Raw genomic sequence first — 11,083 nt, 5'->3', positions numbered from 1 at the left:
TATCCCTCCCCCCGACTATTTAGTTTAAAGCCCTATCTACAGCCCTAGTTATTCGATTCGCCAGGACACTGCCCCCATCCTGGTTCAAATGAACCCATCCCATACTTCCTCAGCAGAACATCTTTTTTGTCCTACCTATGTCATTGGTACCTACATGGAGCACGACAACTGGATCTTACCCCTCCCACTCTAAGTTCCTTTCCAGCCCAGAGGAGATGTCCTTTACCCTGGCACTGGGCAGGCAGCACAGCCTTTGGGACTCATGGTCTTGGCTGCAGAGAACAGTGTCGATCCCCCTAAATATACTGTCGACATCCACTACCATATTTCTTTTAGCTCCCCACACTTGAATGGCACCCTGTACCACGGTGCTGTTGTCAGTGTGCTCATCCTCCCTGCAGTCCCTGCTCTCGTCCAGACAGGGTGTAAGAACCTCGTAACTGTTGGACAAGAGCAAGGGCTGAGGCTCCTCTACCACTACCTCCTGGTTCCCCATACCTGCCTTGCTCATAGTCACACCCACCTGTCCCTGACCACGGACCAAATTTTAATTAATTTATCTAAGTGGTGTGACTGCCTCCTGGAACACAGTGTCCAGGTAACTCTCCCCCTCCCTGATGTGTGGCAGTGTTTGAAGCTCGGACTCCAGCTCATCAACACGGAGCCGAAGTTCCTCGAGCAACCAACACTTACTGCAAATGTGGTCGCCATGAACCTCAATGGTGTCCACCAGCTCCCACATGTTGCAGCAGTAGCACATCTCCTGCCCTGCCATCTCTAATGTATTTAATAAATGAAGTGTTTAAGTTTTGAATGTTTAGTTTTTAATCCCGGCTCTTAATTTAAACCAATGCCCAAGAAAAGAGAAATGCTGACCAATCAATCACTTCCCTGCTTTCCTGTGACATCACTCCTTGTTTTTGTTGTCAGGTCCGCTGCCTCTGCTCTCGGGCCTTCCTCTGCTCTGATGTTTATTTGCTCCACTTCTGCTCTCGTTCCCACTCAGGTCCGCTGCCTCTGCCTTTTCTCTGTGATGTCACCTTTTATTTTTCTCCGATTCACAGACAGGATCTCCCGCTGGTTCTCTGTCCCCTCTCATGCAGATTTTTAACTCCTGCTCTCCTGGAGGCTGACAAAGATAGAAAAAGAGGAAAGGAGCATCACCCTCTCCTCCTCACCGAACTCCCTTATTCACCAAACTCGTTCGTTTACACTCTGTTCCAAGCAGCACTCTGTGACAAACTGCACTCTAGCCTTCCTTATTTATGCTACTGAGATTTATGAGTCACCTCTCTGACAGTTGCAGATCCAGACCACTTAATGAACTAACAAGCCCCACCCGCTCTCCAGCACAGAGCTTGCTTTTCCCTGCCCAAGCCTGGAAGAAATTTAAGGGGAAAAATTAGTTTGTGCCACCTTTGGGGCGCTAATTTCACCAGGGTGCTACCTTTAGCGACTCAAAAACATTAGTGCCCCCGTGCCTGAAATTCACTTGCAGTACCCCAAGAGGGAGGCGGGGCGCTACTGGAAGCACCCCGCTTCCCTCTTGGGGTGCTGCGAGTGAATATCACGGCACTATATGGTGCTGCGGCATGTTGTGGCATGATACTACAGGTCTTCCTCCCCTTATTAAAGGGGAGGTGCCTATAGCAGCGCAACCCAGGGCCCAGCTGGTTCACCACGGGGGTGCTGCACTGAAGGCCGGGGACGGTAACGGGGGCAGGTGCTGGCAGGCGGACAGGAACAAAAATGGCCGCCCAGCACCTCCCCTTTAATTTGCGCCGCCCCGGCCGCAGGTAGGCCCCCCCTGATGCTGTCGGACCTAGCGTCCGGCATTAAGTCAGGGGGTGCTACTGAAGATCGTGGCCGGGGTGCTGCACACAGCGATGACATCATCGCCAGCGGCACAGCGCCATGGGGCACTAACGGTACCACCACCACTAACCTCCCACTGCATTTTGCGGGAGGCATTGGTGGTGCCGAGCTAAGGCGCTAGTTGCTTTGCGCCCTGTTAGTGCCCTTTTAGGGCACTAACAGGAGGCGCAAAACAATCAAATCTTCCCCCCTTAAAACTTAAAAACAGTAAATTTAAGTTAAATGCAAATTGCAAGCACGCAAGACTAGATTTTATTAAAAAAATTAAACCTTAAGATTCACTCCCTTACTCACCAAACTCGCACATTCACACTCTTTTCCGAGCTGCACTCCGTAATAGCTCACTTCATGTACTGACAGAATAGCTCACTTCATGTACTGACAGAATAGCTCACTTCATGTACTGACAGTATAGCTCACTTCATGTACTGACAGTGTAGCTCACTTCATGTACTGACAATATGGGCTCGATTTTGCCAGGCCTGAGAAGTTGGGTTTGGAGGTGTGTGAAGTGTTAAATGAGCAGAAACTGGCAGGCAGATCCAATCCTGCCTCCAGCCCACCTCCGAGCAATTTTCCCGAAATCGGACTTTCAGTCCCCGTTTCCAACCTGTCTCCAAGAGGCGGGATAGGCCTTTAAGGCCCTCAACAAGTACTTAATTGCCTCAATGATGCCATTTTGAGAGGCCTTTCTAAGTTTAACACATTTCCCCCGTGCTACACATCTCCTCTGGAACAAGTCAGTTACTCCTGGTGGCCTCACAAGTCGATGGCTTAATAACAGCTGCAGCTCCACCATTAAAAAGGATTTTTCAACAATGAATATCTGCAGGTGGCAGCATTTTATTTTCTCAGGTCTGGGAGAACTTTCAGCAGACCTACTCATTGGGGAAGTTTTGAAGCTGAGATCCATCTCCAGTGTGACCTCCTGAGTAACCCCACTCCCCACCTTGACTGAGCACATCCTCAACTGAGGTATATACCTGCAGCATGGGGACCATTTATTTCCTTTCCTCCTGGACCTCAGATTTGGACGAAGACCAGTGCAGCAGCAGCAGAACCCGCTACAACAGCAGCACCGAAAGCAGGAGCAACAACAGGAGCACCAACCTGCTGCTCAGCCACCTGAAGCTGCACAGGCCAGAAGGCACCAGCACATGGAAGCATGTCGCCGCAGGAGATGATACCCCAAAACAGGGTTTAAAGACAGGGGATGAGCTACCTTAACATGACTGAGCAGCAGTGCCAAAGGAGGCTCAGACTTTCGCGAGAGGTGGTGGGTGACATCTGCACAAGACCTGGAGTGGGAGCGGAACCGATGTCCTAGGGGGAGTGTTTGCTAGTGCTGTTGGGGAGGGTTTAAACTAAAATGGCAGGGGGTTGGGAACCTGTACAGGGAGACAGAGGAAAGGGAAGCAAGGATAGAAGCAAAAGACAGGAAGGAGAAAAGCAAATGTGGAAGGCAGAGAAATCAAGGGTGTAAATCAAACAGGGCTAGAGTAAATAATAATACTAAAAGGAACATAAGAACATAAGAACATAAGAAATAGGAGCAGGAGTAGGCCAATCGGCCCCTCGAGCCTGCTCCGCCATTCAATAAGATCATGGCTGATCTGAGCCTAACCACCAATCCACTATCACAGAACCATCTCCTGAATCTAACAGAATTAGACACACGAAATAGGAGCAGGATCAGGCTACACGGCCCCTGGGCCCACTCCGCTACCCACAGGGCCATGACCGATCCGAACCTAGACTCATGTCCAAATTCCTGCCCGCTCCCCGTAACCCTTAATTCCCTTTACTTCTAGGAAACTGTCTATTTCTGTTTTAAATTTATGTAATAATTTAGCTTCTACAGCTTTTTGGGGCAGCATATTCCATGGACCTACCACCCTCTGAGTGAAGTAGTTCCTCCTCATCTCAGTTTTGAAAGAGCAGCCCCTTATTCTAAGACTATGCCCCCTAGTTCTAGTTTCACCCATCATCGGGAACATCCTCCCTGCATCCACCCGATCCAACCCCTTCGCAATCTTATATGTTTCAATAAGATCGCCTCTCATTCTTCTGAACTCCAATGAGTAGAGTCCCAATCTACTCAACCTCTCCTCATATGTCCATCCCCTCAACCCCAGGATTAACCGAGTGAACCTTCTTTGTACTGACTCGAGAGCAAGTATGTCCTTTCTTAAGTATGGACACCAAAACTGTACGCAGTATTCCAGGTGCGGTCTCACCAATACCTTGTACAACTGAAGCAATACCTCCATATTTTTATATTCTATCCCCCTAGCAATGAAAGCCAACATTCCATTGGCCTTCTTAATCACTTGCTGCACCTGCATACTAACCTTTTGAGTTTCGTGCACCAGGACCCCCAGATCCCTTTGTACTTCAGTACTTTCCAGTTTCTTGCCATTAAGATAATAACTTGCTCTACGATTTTTCCTGCCAAAGTGCATAACCTCACACTTTCCAGTATTGTATTCCATCTGCCAAATCTCTGCCCACTTACTTAGCCTGTCTATGTCCCCTTGCAGGTTTTTTATGTCCTCCTCACTCACTACTTTCCCTCCCATCTTAGTATCATCTGCAAACTTTGATATGTTACACTCGGTCCCCTCCTCCAAATCGTTAATATAGATTGTAAAGAGTTGGGGACCCAGCACTGACCCCTGCAGAACACCACTTGTTACTGATTGCCAGTCTGAGAATGAACCATTTATCCCAACTCTCTGCCTTCTGTTAGATAGCCAATCTTTTATCCATGCCAGAATATTACCCCCAATCCCGTGATTTTTTATCTTAAGCAACAATCTTTTGTGTGGCACCTTGTCAAATGCCTTTTTGGAAGTCTAAATACACTACGTCCACTGGTTCCCCTTTATCCACCCTATATGTTACTTCCTCAAAGAACTCCAGCAAATTTGTCAAACATGACTTCCCCTTCATAAAACCATGCTGACTTTGTCCTATTAAATTATGATTATCCAAATGTCCTGTTACTGTCTCCTTAATAATGGACTCCAAAATTTACCTACCACAGATGTTAGGCTAACCGGTCTATAGTTTCCAGCCTTCTGTCTACTGCCCTTTTTAAATAAGGGTGTTACATTAGCAGTTTTCCAGTCTGCCCGGACCTATGTCGAGTCCAGGGAGTTTTGGAAAATTATTACCAATGCATCCACAATCCCTACCGCCACTTCCCTCAAGAGCCTAGGATGTAAGCCATCAGGTCCAGGTGATTTATCCGCCTTGAGTCCCATTATTTTACCGAGCACCACTTCCTTAGTGATTTTGATCGTGTTTAGCTCCTCCCCCCCATAGCCCCCTGTTTGTCCAGTGTTGGGATATTCTTAGTGTCTTCTACTGTAAAGACTGATATAAAATATTCATTCAGTGTTTTTGCCATCTCCATATTTCCCACCATTAATTTCCCGGTCTCATCCTCTAAGGGACCAACATTTACTTCAGCCACCCTTTTTCTTTTCATACAACTATAAAAACTCTTACTATCTGTTTTTATATTTTTTGCTAATTTACTTTCATAATCCATCTTCCCTTTCTTAATCAGTTTTTTTGTTATTTTTTGCTGTCTTTTAAAGTTTTCCCAATCCTCTATCCCACTAGATTTGGCTACCTTATATGCCCTTGTTTTTAGTCGAATACTATCCTTAATTTCTTTACTTAGCCACGGATGGCTGTCTTTTCTTTTACACCCTTTTATTCTCAGTGGAATATATATTTTTTGGAAGTTGTAAAATAACCCCTTAAATGTACACCACTGATCATGTATCGTCTTAACCTTTAATCTATTTTCCCAATCCACTCTACTCAATTCCGCTCTCATACCTTCATAGTCTCCTTTATTCAAGCTTAGCATGCTTGTTTGAGATCCAACCTTCTCACCCTCTAATTGAATATGGAATTCAACCATGTTATGGTCACTCATTCCAAGGGGATCCTTTACTAGGACATTTTTAATTAATCCTGTCTCATTACTAGGACTAGGAGTGTTAAAAAAACAAGCCTGAAATCTTCGTGCCTTAATGCGAGAAGCATTCGTAATAAGGTGGATAAATTAGCTGTGCAAATAGATGTCAATGGATATGATATAATTGGGATTACGGAGACATGGCTCCAGGGTGAGCACGGCTGGGAATTCAACATCCAGGGGTATTCAATATTGAGGAAGGACAGGCAAAAAGGAAAAGGAGTTGAAGTAGCACTGCTGGTTAAAGAGGATATTAACACAATAGTAAGGAAGATTATTAGCTCTGATGATGTGGAATCTGTATGGGTAGAGCTGAGAAATACCTAGGGGCAGAAAATGTTAGTGGGAGTTGTATACAGACCCCCAAACAGTAATGCTGAGGTTGGGGATGGCATTAAATGGGAAATTAGAGATGCGTGCAATAAGGGCACAGCAGTTATCATGGGTGACTTTAATCTACATATAGATTGGGCTAACCAAATTAGTAACAATACTGTGGAGGAGTAATTCCTAGAATGTATACGGGATGGTTTCCTGGACCAATTTGTCGAGGAACCAACAAGAAATCAGGCCATCTTAGACTGGGTATTATGTAATGAGAAAGGATTAATTAACAATCTTGTTGTGCGAGGCTCCTTGGGGAGGAGCGATAATAATATGATAGAATTCTTCATTAAGATGGAGAGTGAAATAGTTGACTCAGAAACTAGGGTCCTGAATTTAAATAAAGGAAACTGCGATGGTATGAGTCGCGAGTTGGCTAGGATGGATTGGGGAACGTTACTTAAAGGGTTGACGGTGGATAGGCAATGGCAAACATTTAAAGATCGCATGGATGAACTACAGAATTTGTTCATCCCTGTTTGGCATAAAAATAAAACAAAAAAGGTGATTCAACCATGGCTAACAAGGGAAATTAGGGAAAACATAAGATCCAAGAAGAGGACATAAAAATTGGCCAGAAAAAGCAGCAAACCTGAGGATTGGAAGCAGTTTAGGATTCAACAAAGGAGGATAAAGGGATTAATTAAGAGGGGGAAAATAGAATATGAAAGTAAGCTTGCAGGCAACATAAAAACTGACTGTAAAAGCTTCTATATATATATGAAGAGAAAAAGATTGGTGTAGTCAAGCGTAGGTCCCTTGCAGTCAGAATCAGGGGAATTTATAATGGGGAACAAAGAAATGACTGACCAATGAAATACATACTTTGGTTCTGTCACAAAGGGGGACACAAATAACCTCCCAGAGATGTCAGGGAACAGGGTCTAATGAGAGGGAGGAACTGAATGAAATCAGTGTTTGTAGGGAAATGGTGTTAGGGAAATTGATGGGATTGAAGGCCGATAAATCCCCAGGGCCTGATAATCTACATCCTAGGGTACTTAAGGAAGTGGCCCTAGAAATGGTTTATGCATTGCTGGTCATCTTCCAAAATTCTATAGACTCGGGCACAGTTCCCATGGATTGGAGGGTAGCTAATGTAGCCCCACTATTTAAAAAAGGTGGTAGAGAGAAAATGGGGAATTATAGACTGGTAAGCCTGACATTGGTAGTGGGGAAAATGCTAGAGTCCATTATAAAAGGAATAATAGCAGAGCACTTGGAAAACAGTGACAGGATCGGACAAAGCCAACATGGATTTACAAAAGGTAAATCGTCCTTGACTAATCTACTGGAATTTTTTGAGGGTTTATCTGGAAGAATAGATAAAGGAGAACCAGTGGATGTGGTGTATTTTGACTTTCAGAAGGCTTTCGATAAGGTCCCACATAAGAGATTAGCGTGCAAAGTTAAAGCACATGGGATTGGGGGTAAGGTATTGACTAGAGGCAGGAATGATGTTCCCTTGATCACCTTAGTCTTAAGAAATATATCCAACTCCTTCTTTAATATATTTAATGAATTGGCCTCTACTGCCTTCTGTGGTCGAGAATTCCACAGGTTCACCAATCTCTGGGTGAAGAAATTCCTCCTCATTTCTGTCCTAAATGGCTTACCGCTTATCCTTAGACTGTCACTCCTGGTTCTGGACTCCCCGACTATCGGGAACATCCTTCCTGCATCTAGTTTGTCCAGTCCTGTCAGAATTTTATATGTTTCAATGAGATCCCCTCTCATTCTTCTAAACTCCAGCGAGTATAAGCCCAATCGACCAAATCTCTCTTCATACGTCATTCCTGCCATCCCAGGTATCAGCCTGGTGAATCTTCGCTGAACTCCTTCCATGGCAAGAACATCCTTCCTCAGATAAGGCGACCAAAACTGCACACAATACTCAAGACGTGGTCTAACCAAGGCCCTGTACAGCTACAGCAAGACATCCTTGTTCCTGTACTCAAACCCTCTCGCTACAAAGGCCAACATACCATTTGCCTTCTTAACCGTCTGCTGCACCTGCATGCTTACACCTTCAGCGACTGGTGCACAAGGACACCCAGGTCTCGTTACACTTCCCCTTCTCCCAATCTATTGCCATTCAGATAATAATCTGCCTTCCTGTTTTTGACACCAATGTGGATAACCTCACATTTATCCATGATATATTGCATCTGCCATGCTTCTGCCCAATCACCCAACCTGTCCAAATCTTCATGGAGTTTCTCGGCATCCTCCTCACAGCACACACGCCCACCCAGCTTTGTGTCGTCTGCAAACTTGGAGATGTTACGTCTAGTTCCCTTGCCTAGAACATTAATATATATTGGGCCAGAAATTCGTGAACGGGGCTTGCCGCGCGTGCAAGGTCCCGATTTGCACTTACCCGACGCGCCTGCCGATCACCTCCAGGGACACCTGGAATTGCATTTTGAATCTGAAGAATCCCGGGCAGCGTTTGACGTCACGCTGCCCAGGAGTGCAGCCAGCGCGAAGCCTGGAGCGCGCTGTGCAAGTGAGACATGCCCCTTAAGGTCTCATTGTAGTAGGACACGCCCCCAATCTCTCCGAGCAGCTGCACAGGACTTTGGAGTTACACAGCTGCAGGGAAAGTAAGTTATCTGCTATTTTATGAATGTTTTGTGAACTTTTATAAAATTTTAAAAACGTTTAAATGATTTTGATGACTCTTAGATAGTTTTAAAGAGAATTGAAGCTATTTAAGCATTTTTTAAAGCCTTGAAAACATTCTATTAATTCTTTGCAGTTAATTAGCAAAGTGAAATGGCTGGAATGAGCACAATTAACGTGATTAAAAGAACTCAGAACTTCACTGATGAGGACCTCAGCAATCTCCTCAACGAGGTGGAGGCGAGGTGCCTGCGCATCATTGGGAATGAGCAGTCGAGAGCTCCGCGAAAAGGTCAGACGGCAGCGTGGTCGGAAGTTGCACAAGCTGTCAGCGCGACCTCCACCATTCCACGTACAGCGGAACAATGCCGCAAGAAATTCAGTGACATGCTCCGATCTGTCAGGGTTTGTGCAGTTATAACTAAAGTGTACTGTAACATTGCTTAGAATTTAAGTTAGCCAGATCTATAAAGGCTTTCTTTTACTGCAGTCAATTTACTTCTTGGTAAAGTCACCTGAGGTAGCAATAAAACTTTATGGCTTTGGGGCCATCTCAAGGATACCTAATGTTCTCTTATCTTGATTCCATTGCTTGGAGCTGTAAAACTTCAATCAAAGATGTAAAGAAACACCCAGCCCAGTCTTCAAAGCCTTCGCTGTCCATGTCAGAAATGCAGCTGTGTGATTCTCTTATTTATGCTGCAATTTCAGAGTAAAAGTGCTCACAACTCCAGGGAACGCACAGTCACAGGCGGTGGTGTTGCCATGCTGAGGGTTTTGACCGAACACGAGGAACGGGTCCAGCAGATGTACGAATTTGCTAGCAATCGCCCCGCGGATGCATCTGAAACAGACATTTCTGACCCTCAATGTGAGTTGGCCTGGGCAGCCATATGTTAAATAAGGTTAGGTGTGTGCTGAATATCTGTGATGTGGCACATCGTGCTTTACCTTAGCAAATGTTTTCTGCTTCCTTCCCACAGCTGGACCGAGTACCTCTCACACACGGGATGAGCAGTGCGTGGAGTCAGCGGCCACAGGGGGCATTGGGGAAGGTTTTTCTGATGCAATGGCAGCAGTTACTGAGGTGGCTGAGGTGGTTGAGGAACAGGAGCAACCTGTCCTATGTCAGCAAGTGCAGCAGGAGTGTATAGACCCTGTGTCGCTGGCCACTATCTCACCATCTCCTGGCCCTTGTGGCTCTGTGCTAGTTAATGACGACTGTAGCTCCACAGGCAGACACCAAATGGACACTTCAGTGCAGGTGGGAGTAGCAGAGGTACAGCAGCACCTACAAGATGACCAGCAAGATATTGCAGGTTTCAGGCAATTGCTGAGCTCTCTCACTGAGAAGGAAGTAGACACTAGAGACCATTTCAGGCAGGGAATGGAGAATATTGGCATTACACTAAATCAGATATCATCGCAGTTTGGGGTGCTTAATGATAATTATCTTAATCAGATATCATCGCAGTTGGATAATTCTCTTAATCAGATATCTTCACATTTGGTGATGCTTAATGATAATTCTCTTAATCAGATATCTTCACAGTTGGTGATACTTAATGAAACTATGATTGCAATGCTTAATTCGCTTGTATCTATCACTACTGGCATAACGCTGATTCCAGCTCAAATGCCCTCCCCAGGTCACAGTGCAGAGCCACTTTGGTCCCAGGAGCCAGCAGCTGCGCCAGTCATGATGCAGGGCAGCGTAGAAATGCCTCAGCAACAACCCTTTCCTCAAGCTGCTGCTGAAGAGCAGGATCAATCTGACAGGGCCATTGCAAATAGATCTGGAGGGCTCCAGTCACGGGTACTGAAAAGGCACAGGAAACGTTAGAGTGTCACTTTCAGCTCACTCTGCCACCTTCAACCCTCAGTCACACAGGCCAGTTGGCAAATCGTTAAATTGTTATATTTTTCACTTTATTTAAATGTTAAATGTTTTCTTACATATTTAAATTCAAGTGTTTATTTATGAAGGAAAGGATAGGTAACCTTATCGTTTCATCAGTACACCCAGTAATCAATGTTGAAAGAATTTAAACATTTATTTAACTTCAAAAACTTTTACAACAAATGTTACAAAATTGTAAAATAGCTAGTTTGCACTTTGAATGTCTGTATTGCAGTAAGAAAGTAAAAATTACTGTAAAATGTTTACACTTTCTTTTCTAACAGTCACCATTTTGCACATGTTTG

Source organism: Somniosus microcephalus, chromosome 6 (genome assembly GCF_052327205.1).
Source record: "Somniosus microcephalus isolate GS21.2 chromosome 6, FLI_Smic_1.0, whole genome shotgun sequence".
Lineage (NCBI taxonomy): Eukaryota > Metazoa > Chordata > Chondrichthyes > Squaliformes > Somniosidae > Somniosus > Somniosus microcephalus.
Note: the sequence above shows the minus strand (reverse complement) of the source record.